Below are 19,419 nucleotides of genomic sequence, written 5' to 3' on the forward strand. Positions count from 1 at the left end.
TGAAGTAACTATATATGTCATCACAGCAGAAATCACTAGAAACACAAACAGAAATGCTGGCTCCTGACCTGGCAAGGAGATGCCATAGTTGGGATCAGAATTTTAATTAAACTCCAATCTGGACCCCTTCTTCCAGTCCTGAAATATATCCAACACAGCTTGTCTTTGTGTCCTGTAAAATGCCCAAGCTGCCTCAAAAATATCCAGAGAGCTAAGACCCTGTCATTCCTCATTGGCACTTGGCATTACCAAGCGTTTGCCTAAACTCTTAAGTAGAGAAGTTCCTGAAGCTTAGTAAGACCAACATGGACACAATGCCATGAGTGACCTTGAATCAGGGTGAAAGGGAAAGAAATGAAATGATTTCATGACAGCCAATCAAGTAAAGGAAGGAGGGATGGAGCAGCACAGCTGACACCCGGCCACTAGGGACATGTACAGTTTTACATAAAACCATTTGGACACAAACCAATACCCTAAGTACGCCTGCCCTCTTAGCTTTATTGAACTTGAGAGCTGGAGGGGGCCTTAGGGACCATCTAGTATAACCCCCTCATTTTTCAGATGAGAAAACTAAGGGCTGGGAAAATGAAGGGACTCTGTGAATTGCATGGAGCTAGTCAGGACAGGACCTAAATCAGCAGAGCCCCCAGTCAGATTCTTCTCTCCAGACTAGGTGGAGAAAATAAATGATGGGATTTTTTCCTTTAAAAATACAGCATTACAATAAGACTTTGTGGGGTGGGGGGGCATGGATATATTCATCATCTTTATTGCAGTGATGTTTCACAGGTGGTTAAATTACACATTAAATATGTACAGTTTATTGTATATCAATACCTCAGTACAGCTATAAAAGCAGAGCATTAAATTGTGTAATAATTGCAGTAAAAATTTAAAAGATCTTTGTTACCAACTTATTACTTATTAAAAAAATAAATTAGGGCCCTACAAGCCCGTGGGAAGGAAATTTCTGTGAAACTGTAAGTGCTCCATTTTGCCACAATACTATCACTTCAGCAACCAAAATTGTCACTTCCAGCTACTGTACTGAGTAGTAAAACATTTACCTTTATCCTCAATCCCAATGTCTAAGCACTTTTAAGGAAAGCATAAAGAACCACTTCAAATTCTGTGTGATCCAGTCACTCAATAAAATACTGCTTGTTTTACCTATTTAATGTCAAATACACAGATGTGTGCATATGAATGCTATGCAATATTTCTGTAATTAAAATAAAAACCAAGTATATGTGAGTTTTACAATCCTAGTTTTGCAAGGAGAGAATAATCCTATAGTAAAAGTTTCCTTAATGGATGGTTAAGCCAGCAGCAAATTAGTATTTAAAATGCCTTGCAAAGTCATGGTGGAATGGAACCTATGGCAGCATCATTTTTTACTCAGGCTGAAAAAAAAGCGTGGCTTTTGAAATCATCTGGCGTGGCCTTGGATGGAACTCCACCTGTTGTTGGTTAACTGACATGGGAAAGATTCTTCAATCTCTCAGAGCATCAGTTTCCTTATCTATAAAACGTGGAGAAACAACACCTCTTCTCTTCAGGATGAAAAGGAACAAAATACCTGCCACATAGCAAATTCTGGGCAAAGTTACACTTACATATAACCAGTTTGACATTAAGAGTTTGAACAAGATTTGGGAAAAAGATATCTTAAAATGTTAAGGCGATTTGTCCTCCCTCCTTTTCCCCCCATGAATGAATTGCTATTCTAAAAATGTTTACCACATGCACCTATTTATCAATCCTAGAAGATGAAGTTAAAAAATAAATGACCACAATTCTACAATCCAAATTCAATAGCTTTGGTTCTTTTCTTGGGATGGGAGGGGGACTGAACTCAGGAGCACTCTACTACTGAGATACAGTTCCAGCCCTTTTTATTTTTTTATTTTGAGACAGGATCTTGCAAAGCTTCCAAGACTGGCCTCAAACTCGGGATCCTCCTGTCTCAGCCTCCTGAGTTGCTGAGATTACAGGCATGCCCCACTGCACCCAGCTGGTTCTCATCTTTTTGCCATATGCACATGTTTTCAATTGTTATGACAACATTGGCTTTTTCCATCTCCTACATCTCCAGAAGCAGCATTTCCCTGTCTTGCTTTTCCAAGGTGTTTTACCACTTATGAAGGCTCTAAAAAGTTGAAGCATAAAATAAAATGACAAAATGTTGCCCTAAGAAGTAGATTCTGCTATGGCACCAATTCCAAATTTCATCCTCTAGGTGGAAAGTCACTGGATCCTTCGGCTGGGTTTCAGGAAAAAGAAACAGCTATTTTTCCTAAAGAAATGTGGAAATGTCTGCATGAAAACAACAAAATAGTTCTTTGAACCTTCCTCCTCCGTGGCAGGTAACTGAATGGCTTACATCAGGTAGGCAGAGACTCCAGGTCCCAGAGAGCAGGTCTCTCAGCTGTGACCCAGCACTGACGCTGAGTTGGACTCCCTGCTGACTCACTGGCAAGCACAGAGCTGCAGGCTGAGCTATCATTTCCTGTAACTCATTCATTTGACATTGCAGAAAGCACTTTCTCCCCACACCCCACCTCCTGCCAACCTAACCCTCCAAAAATAAAGCGTGCCACTAACTGTTTCCTGTCCCTACATAAAGCTTTATTTAAAAAATACTTACAGATTTGCTGTAGAAGTTATAAATGGAAATATTTAATGTTCTACATATATTCAAGTAAGGCTAGGTGGGAACAGAAAGAATCTGGAAATACATGAGAAAAAAATGTCCCAAGAAGGAGAATTTTATGCAAGTGAATCCTTCAGACTACTTAGTTCTCACTATTTAAGGAAGAGCTCTGGGATGTCAGGACTCAGCAAAATCAGAAAACTGGTTTCATTGAATGAGGGTAAGCCCAGAGGCAAGACAAAGTATTAGACAAGAATATGGTCCCTGAGGTTAGAAAAGTCTGAGTTCAAATTTGTTTGTGCCATTTACTTCCTGGCTCTGTACCTTATTTACGCTGACTTACTGTAGGCCTCAGTTTCCTCAAGTGTAAAATGAGAGTAATTATCTTTACTACCTCATCAGATCTTCTTAGGATTAAATAAGATAATCTATATAAAGCATCTAACACAGAACCTGGTTCGTAGTAATTCTCTAGGAAAGTTCAGTAAATGTTATGACTATGATTGTTAACATCTCATTGGACAAAAAGGGTTTTAAAAATCAATTTTCACTTGTTTATCTTATACAGTTATTTGCAAGTTTATTTGTGTCATCCTAGCAATGACAGGGGTTTTCCTAGAGGATAAGACATTGCTTCTTAAATATAGATGCCTGCTAAAAGAAGGAGGGACTCACTGTCCTCTTGTGTAAACTGATATTAAAGATCATATCTCTATAAGGTTATTCCTTTTTAGTCAGAGAGCAGGGGTACCCAAGTAAGCACATTTTGTCAATTTTTTTTTTGGCATTACGTTCTCTCACAAATTCCTGATGTTGAATTCCAAATATAATGAGGAAAGTTCTTAAAAGGAATTCTGAGCAGCCAAGACAACTTGTGTTTGAGTGGTATGATCCTTAAGAGACGGGAGGTACAAGGAACTGAGCTCCACCTCAGCACTTGATTTTACCTTACTGGGTTTACTCATTCTTAAGGTCTATACAAATGAGACTATAGCTATAAAGGAGAGTCACTTTTTTGGAGTCTTGAATTTAGGAAAAACTGCAAGCAAATATCTCAAGGTTTTCTGAAAAGCTACCCTAGGAGAGAAGAAAAACATGAGGGGAGGCAGTGAGAACCAAGCTTTACAAGCATTCCACCCTAATCTCCAACAATCTAAATTCCAAGTTGGATGTGTATAATCTCTCAATCTATGGCTTGCCAGAAATGATAAGGTGAACCCTTCTCTAGAGAAAGATAACATCATCCTCATTTTTTTTACATGCAATGTTTAATATTTATTCCAATACTAAGAGAAAAAAAGGAAGAGAAAACAGAACTAGATCCAAAGATAACCCAGATATTAGAATTATCAGACATATGTTTAAAAAAATAAATGTGCTTATTTTATCAAAGAATAAAGATAACTAGAATCCACTAAGAACCAAATGGAAACTATGACTGAAAACACAATAACTAAAACTTCCTAATCCATGTGTTCAGCAACATATTGGTCTTAGCTGAAGAGAAGATTAATGAACTGGAAAATTAGTTGATAGAAATATCACACAAAAACAGAAGCCTGGAAAAAAAAAATCACAAAATAAGAGATATACATGATCTTGTGGAAATATCTAACACTGGAGTCCCTGAGAGTGAAGAGACAAAAATAAATAGGAACAATATTTGACAAGATTAATAGCTGCATTCTTTAAAAAAATTGACAAAGGTTCACAGATCACATATTCAAGAAACTCCAAGAACTTCTAAATACCAAGAAAATCACTTAGAAACATCATAATCAGCCAGGTGTGGTGGTGCTTGCCTATAATCCCAGTGACTCAGAGGCTGAGGCAGGAGTATCACAAGTTCAAGGTCAGCCTCAGCAACTTAGCAAGACCCTGTCTCAAAATAAAAAGTAAAAGGGACTGCGGATATGGCTCGGTAGATAACCAGACCTGGGTTCAATACCCCTTACCAAGGAAAAAAAAGAAAGAAAGAAAGAAATATTACAATCATCAAAATGGTGACAACAATTATAAATTTTAAAAATGTTAAAAGCTAAAAGATTTAATACCTTCAGAAAAGCAAGAATCATCCTGATAGTTGACTTATCAGTAGAAACAATGGAAAGCAGTAGACCATAGAATACGATTTTTAAAATGCTGAAAGAAAATAAATTTCTAGTCTAGAATTTTATAACCAGTGAAAATAATTTTAAAAAGGAAAAAACAAAAATTAGGATGTTTTAGACAAATAAAAACTTATAGATTTGTTGTTAGAAGATCTAAACCAAAAAAGAGTTCTTTAGGCAGAATTTATATGGAAGATTAATGCAACTTCTTTTTTTGTGGCCAAATTTGAAATTAATAATTCCCACTTAAAGAAACTGGCATACAGTCTCTGGCCCTCTGAAAGCTATATTAGTTCAAAGGAAATGAGATTGCAAAAAGGGAGTAGATCTACTTTATCCCTAGCCCAGAGAACCCAGAGATAACAGGGTGATTTTAAAGCTCTCTCCAGGATCTCTTTTGGAAACGCTGCTTTTTCAAAGATTCATATTGCACTCACCTCAGGATCTGAAAGTGGAGTTGGTTCCCTTTGGTTTCCTAGTGAATCTGGGTCTTCTGTGATCTTACAAAAAGTCTTTGCTTACTTGAGGTTCTTCCCCTCCTCTCTTTATCTGGTAACTTTCCATGCTTCCTCTAGCTTTCCAAAGATTTTTAGAAGTCCCAGGCATGGTTTTACCCTGGGAGGTCACCTCAAAAATCATAAGGTCAAGTATTGCATGCTCTGATGCTAATCTGCTGACATTCCAGCTTGCTTGCTCTGAGGTTACATGACCAAGTTTACCTCCCGATAATTTAATTTTTGTTGTATCTGGAAAATGAATGGGAGACGAACAAGGTGCAGACAGACCAGGGAGTAAATGGGCAGATGAATGTGGTATGAGGGGTAACAAGGAAAGGGAGTGCAGTGATGGGGGTCAGCTGCCAGCAGCGTCTGGATGAGGATGTCTGATATATAAAATATGAAATTCTTTGTGAATCTGTAGTCATCCTTGCACACAGGCCATGCTAATCTTCTCTGTATCACTCCAATGTCAGTGTAGGTGCATTGCTCCTCTTCTCAAACCTTAACATCCCTTTGTATTTTTCTTAGATGTAATAGTCAGTGGTCAAACATTTTCACAATTCTTGCTTATGCTCCAGACTCTCTCATCCTCTATCTGCCTGTCAGATTTCCTTATAAAGTCTCTGCCTTGGATGAACTCAGCCATTCACATCTGCATCTCCTCCAGAGCACTGAGTGCCAGTGAAGACAACCACACTGTGAGACAATGTGGTAGCAATATAACAGGATTCTTGATCACCAATTACAAATAGCACCATAAAACTCCATGAAAGTCCTATGTTTCTCTACTGAATCTGTCCAGGACCATAGCTGCTTTCTGTTCACACTTTTTTTCATGGGCAGATACTGGGGATTGAACTTAGGGTCTCACCTATGCTGGGCAAGCACTCTACCTCTGAGCTATTCCCGCAGTCCTTTTTATTTTTGAGACAGGGTCTCACTAAGTTGCTGAGGCTGTCCTTGAATTTGCTAATCCTCCTGCCTCAGCCTCCCAAGTGGCTGGGATTGCAGGCATGGGCTGCCATGCTGGCCTGCTTTCTCTCCACACAATCTTCTCTCCTGCCCCATAGGCACTGCACATAGAAAATAAAAGCCATAAGACAAGAAATTCCTCAGTCTCCTTTTCTTCCCATTTCAAAATACATCTACTGTTTGTATGTTCTTTAAACCCCAACCTCTTCAATCTTTTCCTGAATAGAAAGATGTTAATTATATTTTTGTCTCTTGTAATTGATTGAAAACTGTCCATTAGCATTTGTGTATGCCTCTCTCATGTCAAAAAAAAAGAAAATGCTCCCAAGACCCCAGGTCCTATAGCCACTGTCTCCCTTTTTCTTTCATCCACAGATATTGAATGTTATTCTCACTGGCATTGTTTCCTCGCCTCCCACTCATTCTTCCACTTCCTGTATGCTGGCTTCTCTCTAAACAATGCCTCTGTAAGACACTGATGACCTCTAGATGTCCAAAATGCGGTGGATACTTCCCAGTTCTAGTTCATTTGATTGTAGTGTAGCTTTAAACACAGCTGATGGCAGTTTTTCAAAAACTTGCTACCCCTTAGATCACATTTGTCTGACCATTTACTCTCTGGTCTGTCTGTGCCTTGTTTGTCTCCCATTCATTTTCTAGATACAAGAAGCATTAAATTGTCATAAGGTAACCTGGTCATGTAATCTCAGGGGCCTCTAACAGTTTTATATTGTTCCCAGTATAAAGCCCCAATCTTCTGAATGTGACCTTTAAGGCTTTTCATGTTCTGATTCCTGCCTCTCTCTCCAGTCCTATCCTGAGCCTCTGTCCTTCCTTACTTGTGCTTCTACCACCCTGGCTCCATTTTTGGTTCTGGAATATTTCACTGATTACCAGCAGGCCTGGGTCCTGCTTGCCCTGTGGATGGACCTCCTTGACTTCCTTGGCCTCATTAGTCCTCTTGGGTTTTTTTGTTTGTTTTTGTTTTCTTGTTTTTTTGTTCCAGGAATTGAACCCAGGGGCATTTAATCACATCCTCAGTCCATTTTATTTATTTATTTATTTATTTATTTATTTATTTATTTATTTATTTAGAGACAGGGTCTAAGTTGCTCAGGGCCCTTGCTAAGTTTCTGAGACTGGCTTTGAACTTGTGCCTCTTGATTTACCTCCCCAACCACTGGGATTACAGGCATGCCCCACCCTGCCTGGCACTCCTCCTGTTTTCAGAACCCTGGGAATTTCTTCTCAGTTCCTTGGGACAAATATGTTTCATAATTGTCAATGCCTGAGACAACTATACAAGAACTAGGAGTCAAACGATAAACAAAAGAACTAATCATGTGTCCTGCATCACACAGTTCTGCAGAAGCTCTCAGGGCAAGATTAGCATTTTGGACTCCTGTCTAACTTAGTTTTATATAAAACTATTAAACAAACAAGACAGGGAAGCAGACCCCAGGAAAATGGGCATCACAAGCCCTACTCTTAACCAGCATTGACTCTATGTTGAGAATGCTGTGCAATAAAGGGAGGAGAGGCGTGAACCTGGAGCGGCGGCATAGCAGCACAGGTACCCTGGAGTCTGTAAGATTCTAGGGGCGCTGTCCACATTGGAGTTATGAGAATGATGGCCCTGGAATTATAGGAATTATAATGATGGCCCTGGAATTATAGGAATTATAATGATGGCCCTGGAATTATAAGAATTATAATCCCCACATGACAGAAGGAAAAGGAGCCAGGGGCTTGGAAGATTGCAAGACAACAAAGAAAAGCAGGTTAATTGATAGGCTTTTTAAAAAATATTTTGTTTTAGTTGTAGATAGATACCTTTATTTTATTTTCATGTGGTGCTGAGGATCGAACTCAAGGTCTCACGCGTACAAGGCGAGTGCTCTACCACTGAGTCACAACCCCAGTCTCTAATTGATAGGCTTTTAACAGAGGGTTGTTACTGAAGGTCAATTACAAAAAAGAGGCCTAGGTTTATACAGCATCCATTTACGTGTTTGGATTCCCAGCATTGTGTTCTGGGTGGGACTTTGGATTTTAATCAGTGATCAACATCAATATATATTCAGAATAGTCTGAACACAAGGCTTATAGCATAACCTTTGGAGTACAAGAAGGCAGTGTACATTGAAATGTAAGGTCTTTCACCTTCCACATGTGGTGAGAAGATGGGACTAGATATATTCAGATTCCAAATGACACCTCAGTAGACCTGGGGCAGAGTCCTCTGGGGCAGAGTCCTCTGGGCCCTTCTGAAAAGTGTGGGTAGCAACTTGCATTTGAGCTCACCAAGGGACTCTTGACTGATGGGGTGTCTTGGGGGGCATCAGCTCTTGCACTGAAGGAATCTCTATTGCTACCCCACCCAGTCCTCTCCTGTACGTAGGCTTGGGAACCAGGTACCATGAAGGAATGAACATAACTTCCCTTCTCAGGCCAGGAAGAGAAGACTGAAAGGTCCTTGACTGAGACCTTTCCTCCCTCTGGGAACTTGGGTACCCAGGTTAGAAGTAACTCCCAGCACGGTTATGTTAGTGACACTTTATAATTAACCATCTGAAACTCTGCCCCCTGGCATGTTGAGGAAATGACAAAGCAGATCTCTGACTACCTTCCTCACAGCTGCAGCCCTGCTGACACAGCAGAATCTGTGAGGACATGTCTTCTCAAGGAGCAGAGACCAGCCACTGTGGAGGACTGGAGACTCAGTACCATGAAGAACAAAGCAGGGACCCTTCTTCTCCCACTGACACGGGCACCCAGAGATCTGGGGTGACAGGTTTGCTGTGTAACCACAGACAAGTCACTTCACTTCTCTGGCTTGAGTTTATTTATGCAATAAATAACTAAAGGCAAGAGATAAATTAAAAGTGGAGGGACCCATTTTTCTCTAAAACTATGATCTCCTGAGGACTGGAGGAAAGGTTCCTACTCCACCTTACTGTTATAGTTTAGATTTTGAATGTCCTCCAAAGGCTTATGTGTTGAAGGTTTAGTCCCCAGCTGGTAGCACTATTGGGAGGTGGTGGAAACTTAGGAGGTGGGGCTTAATTGGAGGAAGTATGCCCGTGGGGACCTATCATTGTCCCCAGTTCCTTCTTCTCTTTCTCTCCTTCCCAGACACCATGAGATGAGCACTTATACTCCACCACGTGCTCCCCACCATGATGTTCTGTCTTGCCAAAGTTCCAAAGCAATGGGTCAAAGTGACCATGACCTGAAACCTCTGAAACTAAATAAATAAGCCAAAATAAATCTTTCCTCCTTTATGCTGATTTTCTCAGATATTTTGTCACTGCAGCAAAAAGTTGACCTACCATACTCAGATTATCCTGATGTGATCCCCACTGTTCTTTTCCCTCAGTGTATAAACATCCAAGTGGCTCTCCTCATAAACAGCATTTCCCCTGTCCCTGAGGCTGCCTTCCATCATCTCCCTTTCTTCCACCTGCCAATCAGGCTTCTTTGAAGAGAAATCTAAGCCCATTGTTTCCATTTTCTCACTTTTCACTATATTTTAAACTCATTTCAGCCTAACTTAGCTCCTACCCATCAACCACCTAGTGGCAGAATCCAAGGTAGTCCTCATTTGAAATCTTCCTTCATCTCTTTGAAGCATTTAGTCAAGCTGGTCACTCTATCAGATCTTGACATCCATCTCTGGCTTCCCAATTTCTCCACCTTCCTAACTACTTCTTTTCAGCAACCTTCCCCAAATCATCCAATGCGTTCACTCCTGAGGTGTGGTTTTTCATGGTTCCAGCCTGGGTTCCTGAGGATTCACTCCCATTATACCTACCTTCTTCACGACCAACAATTATCGGAATCCCAAATTTACATGCCCAGCATAAACCACGTTCCTTGGCTCCAATATCCAACTATCCAACTTTCTGCTAGATGCAATTTTAATCTGATCATTCTAAAACCGAACTTAAGATACTTTGCCTTGATTTCTCCACCTGCTAATTTCCCTTCAGAGCACAGACTTGGAATTCTGATTCAAACCTAGGCACTGTCACTTATTAGCCACAGTGATCTTGGACAGGTTACTTAACTCCTCAAAGTCTCAAGTTTTCCTGTCTAAAGTGAGGATACTATATAGCATTAATATTATGATGGCTGGGTGCAGTGGTTCATATTGGTAATCCCAGTGATCTGGGAGGCTGGGACAGGAGGATTAAAAGTTCTAAGGCAGCCTCAGCAACTTTGCAAGACCCTATCCAAAGAGAAAAAAATAAAAAGAGAGAGAGAGAGAAAAAAAAGTCTTTTTTTTTTTTTTCTGTAATACCCACTGAGCTCAGTGGGTTTAATCTCCATTATCCCCCCCTCAAAATACTTCTGTGATGATTCAATGAGATGATCTATATAAACTGTATAGCAAAATCCCTTCTCCTTAGTAAAAATATAATGATTACAATTATTTTTTTTTCAATTTTTAAAATTTGTTCTAATTAGTTGTAGATGACAGTAAAATGCATTTATACATTATGATAAATCATACATAAATGCAGTATGATTTCTCATTTTTGATTGTACATAATTTAAGATCATATTATTATTGATAGTTTTCATATCACTTGAGTCTTAAACATGGAGGTCAACCTTGATAGCTTCATCTCTCCTCATCCTCTCTTTAGAATCTGTCAGCACATACTATTGATTCTGTTCTTCATTGTTCTAGAATACGCTCTTAACAGATTTCTGTTCTCCTAGACTCGTCGTTCATTCTCCGCCAAGACAACAGAATCTTTCCAAAACACAAATAGTATCACATTACTTTCCTGTCTAAAAGCATGTTAATGGTTCCCAAAGGTCTATATGTAAAGTCTAAATTCATTTCCAAGATTTACAAGGACCTCCACAATCTGATTCTTGGCAGCTTTTCCTTTTCACCTATGATTACTCCCCACCTAGATCTCTAAGAAGTGTCTTTAGCACACATTATTCTCCCTGCCCTTTCCCAAAATTGTCTATTCGTCAGCTCAAAGTTTCCCTGAACTTCTCCCCTTTCCCATTCCTCCCCTCACCCCAGATCCTTCTTTATCTGCCTCACTACTCCACTCAAGACGGATAACTGCACCAGAGGAAGAAATAAATATGTGAAAGAGGTAGCGCACATAACGGAACTCAGGTGTTCCACATCAGCACAAGCATCTCCTTGCCATTACCCCAAACACCTCGTGGTGGTTCTGCCATCTTTCTCCTACAACTATGGCACACAGTCTGTGTGTGTGAGCCCCTACGCCATGAGTTTCAGGTGCCACAAAACCAAGAGGTTCTCCACAAATGGCAACAGATGCCTCTTTTCACACCTCTCCATCACTGGCAAACTGCTCTTTGGTCCAGGAGGCACGAGAAACACAGGACAAAGAAATAAGTGATTTCTGTTATGTGCTCTCCCCACCCCTGCCACCGACATTTCTGTCTATGCTGAAGCTTTCCCAGAACAAAGCGGAAGAAAGCAGGATTGCTCTTGAGAGTAGAGCAGGGTATAGGAGAATAGCAGACTCCCCATTTCCCAGCAAAGGAAAGTTATGTTAGTCAGCCTGTCTATGGCTGGCTTATGCCTGAAATTCCCTAATGGGAAATTTTTTCCTTTGGTGGATGACATTTTTTTCGCCTTTAAAAAGGTATGACTGAAATTAGCAGGAATACATTTATAAGAACTTTTCTTAGAAGTAGATTTTTACCAAGAAAGAAGAGCAGCAGTAGATACCATAGAAGGAAGTAAAGGGCAGGGAAGAAGGGAAGCCTGTTGGGTTCATTAGTAATGCCTTGCTTTTAAAAATCAATGTCTTCCTAAAATTTGGGTCAAGTTGATTTTAATTGTATTTTATGTGCATGAGAAAGCTGACAACTTAAGGAAGTTATCTGAAAATTGAAGCAGCTCTTAGGGAAGGTTTTTACTATAAGTCTGGGTTTTCTAAAAGCAAAGCATACCAATGTCTGAATCAGTAATGTTTCTGGTCACATATTAATAATTCAAAAAGGAATTGAACTTTAAACGAATTGGGCAGGAAGGGGCAGAACACAGGATCCAACCTGTCTTTGCCAAATTCTAAGCAAACCTGAACAAGGATTCCAGAATTTGACCTCTGATTAGAACCATTGCTCTAAGAAGCAAAATTCCAGTGACAACTTGCCTACAAGTTTTTGCCCGTCGGCCCTAACAAATCAGACAACATTTCTGAGGCCAAATTGTCCTAAAAAAAAAAAAAAAAATCCTCATTTAAGGTGAAAATAACCCAAGAAGTCAATGAGAGGACAAGCTCCATATCTATGCAGGAAGATGACAAAACAAATCAGCTCCTTAAGAAGATCAAGATGAGGACTAGCTTTGTGAAGATGTAAAGCATCAGAACCTTCAGTGACTGAAAAAGGAAAAAAAAAAAAAGATACTTGGCAGGAGAGTGTGGGGGCAGAAATGAACAATGGCATCTCCTCTTTTCAGGGAGGACCAAAGGGTTTTCGAGGCTTCCTAGTGAGGAGAGAAATCCACAGCCTTTTCCTTTGTTATGGCCTTCACACACAGTTCCAGCCGGGCTGGACTGCTCCCGTCCACCTCCAGGAAAAGGAACCCTTGTAGACAGAGGAAGGGCTCAAGGCTCCAAGGGAGGCTGGGGTGCCAAAGGACTCAGCCTGTCTTTGGAACACGGGCTTATTCCACCAGATGACCTGCAAGGGCTGCCATATGGACTGCCTGTGACATTCTGTTCAGGATAATGGGGTCTGGGTCTATGCCTGTTTCTGCCCTCTGGGCCGGGATGACAGAAGTAGAGCATGTTTGTTCTGATTCTGTGGACTTGTCGAAGCAACTGCTCTGTAGCCATAGCTTTCACCATGGTCCATGGTGCCCTTTCAGGTTTTCAAAGAATAAGAACAATACCCAGGCATGGAAGGACTGAGGAGGGACTTCTGCAACTATTCCTGTCTGAAAGGGGGAGAAGAGAAGCAAATAAATTAAGGGACTTAGGATCTAAGGATGGTGGAGCCAGTACACAACCCAGTTGTCACAAGGGAGTTCAGTGATCTATGTTTATGGCTACTGCCAACAACAACAGCAGGAATCCACTCTATTTTAAGGAGCTCATGTTTTCAAGCTTGATGTTCTGCAAACACCTACCAGAGGAGCCCAGGTGATGTCATGCTTTAAAACAGTTGTCAAAGGTTTATAGAAGGCATAAAACTCCAACAACAGGTTTAAAAAAAAAAAAAAAAAAACAGCTTTCGTTTCTTCTTTGAATTTTTCAAATTTTTTTATTTGTAGATGGACACAATACTTTTATTTTATTTATTTTTATGTGGTGCTGAAGATCAAACCCAGTGCCTCACACATGCCAGGTAAGCATTCTACCACTGAGCTACAACCCCAGACCCTCTTCTTTGAATTTTGAAAGCCAAGAATTTCTGATCCAAATCCTTTGATTTTTCAGTTGCCAAAAGTATGGCCTTTGTATGTGCCCTCGGCATTTGATAATACAGTAACAGTTGCTTGTCTATGGTAGATGTCAAGATGGACGACGAATTTTTCAGAAGAACTGAAAGCATCACCCTTATCAGCATTCCATGAGTCAGTTCTGACTTGTCTTTAAAAATGCACCTTCTGGGTCAAAGGGACACAAGACTCTGTAATTCTGTTGCAACTTCCTGCAAGTTCGTAATTATTTCAAAATATATTATTTTTTTAAAAAGGCATTCCGTCCTACTGAGGGAAATGAAGTCTCTAGGGAGTTAGGTTCAGCCTGATGGTTCTGGACTAAAAATGAAGCTTTGACCAAAAATGAAGATCAAGTGACTGTTATGGCCAGCAAAGTTCTGAGAGGGCCCAGCTTGACTCCTCTGCAGCACTTTGGGCTCTGAATCTGAGAGACTAGGAACATTTGACATCTTTGGACTCACAGAAGCAAGATGGGAGTTTATGTAAGTCTGCACAAGTCCTCAGAATCTCAGTCGCTAATTTTTACTAAGTTAATTCAAGAGGATGTGAGCATAGCTCTGCTCTTCCTACTGCCAGGGGTGGAGGTCAACCAGTGTTGAACAGTAGAGTACGGGATGAAGGGTGTGGGCTCTGGAGCTTTCTGCCTGGGTAGGAGTCCCAGTTTGCTACATGACCAGTTATCGGAGCTCGGACAAGCTAGTCAGTCACTTTGTACCTCTGTTACCCTATAAACTGGGGCTGGTATGAGCTGCTACCTTACAGAGTTGCTGTGCCGACTAAATGAGTTCTTTAAAGAACTCTTACCCGAGTTCCTGGCACATGGTAAGCACCATCATTGTTATTAGGCAGGGAGAGGATCAGGAAGTCTGTTCAAGGCCAAAGTCACAACCATGAGGAAGGGTGTGTGGAGATAATTATGCTTTGAACATTATATTGCCCTTATCTACATTTATTCTGGCTTCCCTTATGAGTCACCTTAGGGGGATATTAATCTTATCCCAGAAAACAAACACACCTGAAGAAAACAGAATCTGGATTCTACTCTCAATTCAGTCTTTAAGGGCCCAAGGGACCATGGGAAAGACAATTTACCTTCTTCAGCTTCAGTTTCCTCACCTCTATAATCAGAGGTTGGGCCAGAATGTAGGTGATTGCTAGGGCTATTATCAAGTTGTGAGATTTTATGATTCTGAGTCTTATGTCTAAGTTGATGAAGGCTTTTTACCCCAAGTATAAATGACTCCCAATTCACATTTCTAAATTTCTTGTACAGTATCAGCGTTGCCTAGGATACAGAGTGCATGTGCTCCCTCTGAACCCCGAGACAGGCGAGTTCTGCAATTGCTGTCTCTGATCTGTGAGGCCAAACCACAAATGGGCTCTGTAGTACAAACTGGTCTCTGCTGGCACTTATGAATGTGGACTTGGCACCTTCCTGGAGTCCCAGACGGAATAGCAGAGGGTGCATTTCCCCCCCACAACCATGTGGCCTTGGGAAACATGGCCTCTGGGTGTCACTTCTAGCTTTCCTGGACCTAGGGGTGAAGTGCTGCAGGCCCTCCCATAGGCAGCGCTTTCTTCTTTCAATTGTATGGTATGTGGGAAGCTCAGTTTGCAAGTACTCAGGACCTTGCTCTGGTTTTCTTAGCTCCACTCAATGTCCCAACTATACTTTGTAGCCAGCTGATGGAGTTATTTCATAAACTCCTTCTGTGTGTGAGAATGGGGGTCAGGGGCCCCAGCTCACAGGAATATTCAGTCTAGATCTGTGACCAGGAAATGAGCTGCTCATTTTTATAGCAGCTTGCACTTTTCAAAGTGAACATGTCTGTCTTATCCAGCCTGGTCCTTCGAGCTGCCCTTAAAGGTTTAGGGCAGAAATTATCACCTCCATTGAATTCCACATCAGCTCCATGAAGACTAAAGTCATGTCTGTCCTGCTCTCTGCTTTATCTTATCTTTATAATCCACCATAGTGTCTGGCACCCTGTATCTACCTGGTGAACGTTTGTTGAATGAATGTATGACTCTCCACTTACAGACAAGGAGTTAAAGAACTGCTTGAGGTCACACAACTAATAAGAGGCTTCTTGATCACCTGTCTCCAGGTCCACTTCTCTTTATATCACCTCAATGGCTAATCTCAGAGAGGCTAAAATGGATTTGTGTAGACAAAACAAAACAAAACAAAACAAAAACAACAAGGTTCCACAATGACATTCAGCTATGGTCTTCCAATGATGGGACCAGACAGCTTTCTTTAACATTCTATATTTTGGATGTGGAAGGAGTTACCCAATTCCAACATGAAGCCCAGCTTCTCTTACCTCTCTGCCCTTGCATGTACTGCTCTTGTCCTTTTCTTTCCCTTTCCATAGTTCATTTCCTAATGAGAAATCACTTCCTACCAGGATTCTCCCACTTTTCTTTCTAAAAAACCACCAATATCTGATTTCACTTTTATCATAGTACACACCATACAATATGATTACAGTTCCTTCTTTTCTCCATTTGTCCCTCTCCCCGACCCCTACTGTGAGTTCCTTAAATTCAGGGGCTCTTTTCTGTCCATAAATAAATTCCTAAAAAATTGCTCATCACAGGGGGTTTAACAGTTTGCTAAATTAATTTTTGTGAGTAACCAGATACCTTATCAAGAAAAGAAAAAGTTGAGAAATTTCCGAAGAACACTTTTCCCACTGACAGTAAACTGCTATTGATAGGTTACCTGCAATTATTGGTTTTTAACATGGACACACATCAGCACATTGACACATTAACACACTAAGACATTCTGCTGTGTATGTGTTGGACACATTCTTCTTACAGCTGCAGATCTGACCTAGGAAGATTTGGGCGGCTACTGATTTTGCAATTGCTAGGATGGACATGTAGCACTGCCAATATTACAATGATAAGACTGGTCCATTCTCTACAATAACCCATGACCTGGTCCTGGGGCTCCAAATTCTAGTTTCATCACAGGAAGCATCATGGGGCAGGGTTTGTAGACTAGATGGCTATCATAGACATGCAAATCGGCTGAACAATTGGGGAAGCATTGAGAGAAAACAGTCTAATTACCTTTGGAGGGAGAAGTGGCTGGCTTTCCTTTTCCCCTCTTATCCTTGTAAAAGACTTACAGCTCTTAGATGATGAGAAAGGATTATAAAACCAGGGAAGGCAGATGATGTGGAGTCTTTTGTAAAATGGTCACAGAGGTAAAGTGCAGCTCCAGTAAGAACAAAGCCAGGAGCCCCTCTGCTGCTTCTCTAATGGTTGTGGTCACCTGGAACTGGGTGGAGGCAGAGCTGCCTCTTTCCTGTCATCATGCTGAGGGTCCCAGAGAGCCTTTGGATGGATGTGAACTCAACAGAGGCATATGGAACTGAAAGGCAACCCAGCCCTGCATGGGTACCCTGGTTGGAGGCGTTCTATCACAATTCCCAGACCCTGAGCTCTCCCTCCACTGAGGGCATCTGTTACATCTCCTCTGCTCACTGTGCCTTTCCAGGGCATCCAAGCTGCCCAAAGGAGGAGCAGAAACAGGCCTCTGTGAGGAGGGAGGATCCCAGGCATGCAGACCCCAGTTCCCTCCTGTCTTACCACCTCTGAGGTAGGATAAAGGAGCAACTCTGCTGACTATCTCACCATGGTTTTTTTTTTTTTTTTAAAGGGACAAGTGAGATAATGTGAGTAAAAATACTTCATAAATTGTAAAGGTGTTATCCGAGTGTGAAGAAGTAGTATTATTATCAGTGCTTTATTTAGTTGCAGTTTGCATCAGCCTCGTAAACTGACATTGCTTTTTTTCAATAGTAACATTCCTTTTTCCAGGGACAGCTCCTCTAAAGCCACCAGTCCTGCTGGGGCTTCCTGTGCTCCTGCTATTATTTGGACTTGGAAAATCCAGCTACTATAACTGGTGATGTCCTGATCATCCACTAGGACCTGAGGTCAGTTTGACACCTTTCCCAATACTCCATCCATTTCTACAATAGAATTTGCCAAGATGGGCAACACTGTTCATGCATTTTTCTGACTTTCTGATGGGATTGTGAGTTTCCAGAAAGCAGAGTCTATCACTTATTAGGGGAATCAAGTGCACGGGCCAATATATGAAATCTTTCCTCTGCCTGTGCCTCTCCTCAAAGAGAGAAGAATTTTTCTGATAATATTCTCATTTTGTTTGCATGTGACACACCTCAAGTTGTATGTAATATGCAAATGCCGGAGACCAAAGAAACAGATACAATAATGATCAAAAGAAGCTAGGGCTGAAGGCTAAAAAAGTACTCTGCATTATGCTAAGCCCTACTGGAAAGGAGGTACTATTTTTCCAAATTTGCAGATGAAGATCTGCCAAGGTAATATGCTTTCCATGAGAAAACTAAATGGCAGGGTTTAAGTCAATTTGACTCCAGTGTCTTAGGTCTTAGTCACTGCACCAGAAAAAGTTAATGCAGACGAAAAGGAAAGGAGAAAGAGGTATTTGCAATTATTAGGATAATGCTATCTTATTCTTTAGTTCAATTTTATTATTGTTATTTTAAGATATGAATGTGACTCTTTCCCTCACATTCCTTCCTCTGGTCTAATAATCTAACAGGTAAAGGTATCAGAAAAATAAGGAAATAAAAGTTTCTATCCAAAAATAACGAGAAGATTCATGCAAGAAGCAAGTCAAAATCTTGTCTTCCTAAGTCTTGAGAGTTAGTCTCCATCTCTTCCTCTTATCGCTACCTGTAAAGTTAGGGGTCAGCAGTGGCCAGAGGCTTTTTTTCTCACAGACCCAACATCAAAATTTTAAATGGTTTCTAGGGAGGAGAGTACAATGATGTGGCAGGATCCACCATTCAAGTTCAGGGAGGACAGTGCACTGGGTATCTCCTTGTTCAGGTGCTCTTGCCTGGAGAACAATGGAGGGTCATAGGCTCAATGGTCTCCCTCTCCCCCAAGGTCCTTCAAAGATAAAGAAAGTCTCCCTTAAATGTTTGGCTGGCCTGGCAGAGCGAATGCAGGGAGGGAAGCACATGAGAAGTATGTCTCCACCACTAAAAGGCTTGTCTACATTTCAAACTTTCTATTTTCAAAAACCAATGAAAACACAGCAAAGGGCAAAGTTCTCATTTCCACCCACCCCATGGAATGGCTTAAAAAGAAGTGTAAATGCATGAAATCCTCAGAATGACAACCCATGGATGATAACTCATGTTCTCACCACCCTTAAGCATAAACACCTCTACAAAACCCAGTGAGGAAATGAGCTTCACTTTAAAAATATCTTGGCTCCACCTCCTATTCACTGTGTGACCTTGGAAAAATAACTTCACCTTGTGTATGTTTAAAGTGGAAAATAATCGGACTGATCTTAAACAGTTTTTTGTAGGTTTGCAGACTTAATATACAGAAAACCTTTAAAATAGTGCAAATAAGTAGAAGAGATAGCAATTACTATGGCCAGTGCTGTTGTATTGTTAGTATCGTTATACTTCTTTGTGGGGTCTCTTGCTTTATATTCTAACTTTTACTGAAGACCATCTATGATGATATTAGTGTTTTCTTCTAGGTTCCAAATTATCTCTTGGAGTAATCACTGGAAGGTAGGATCAAGAGACTGCAGTTCAAAAATAATTTCCCTTTTCCTGGCACCAGTAATAGAAACACCTAAATCATCCACTCCGCATTCTGGCGGGATTCTCATAAATATGGCTGTCAGTGCATTAG

The 19,419-nt window shown here is 40.9% G+C and overlaps 1 protein-coding gene and 1 pseudogene across 12 annotated transcripts in view; both read right to left on the bottom strand.

The window, feature by feature from the left end:
* The window catches only part of Sema6d (semaphorin 6D), a 54,869-nt gene that overhangs the window by 12,671 nt on the left and 22,779 nt on the right, over positions 1-19,419 (bottom strand). The window lies entirely within an intron of this gene.
* On the bottom strand, positions 5,658-5,756 carry LOC124978392 (uncharacterized; annotated as a pseudogene).

This window comes from Sciurus carolinensis, chromosome 2, assembly GCF_902686445.1.
Source record: "Sciurus carolinensis chromosome 2, mSciCar1.2, whole genome shotgun sequence".
NCBI lineage: Eukaryota > Metazoa > Chordata > Mammalia > Rodentia > Sciuridae > Sciurus > Sciurus carolinensis.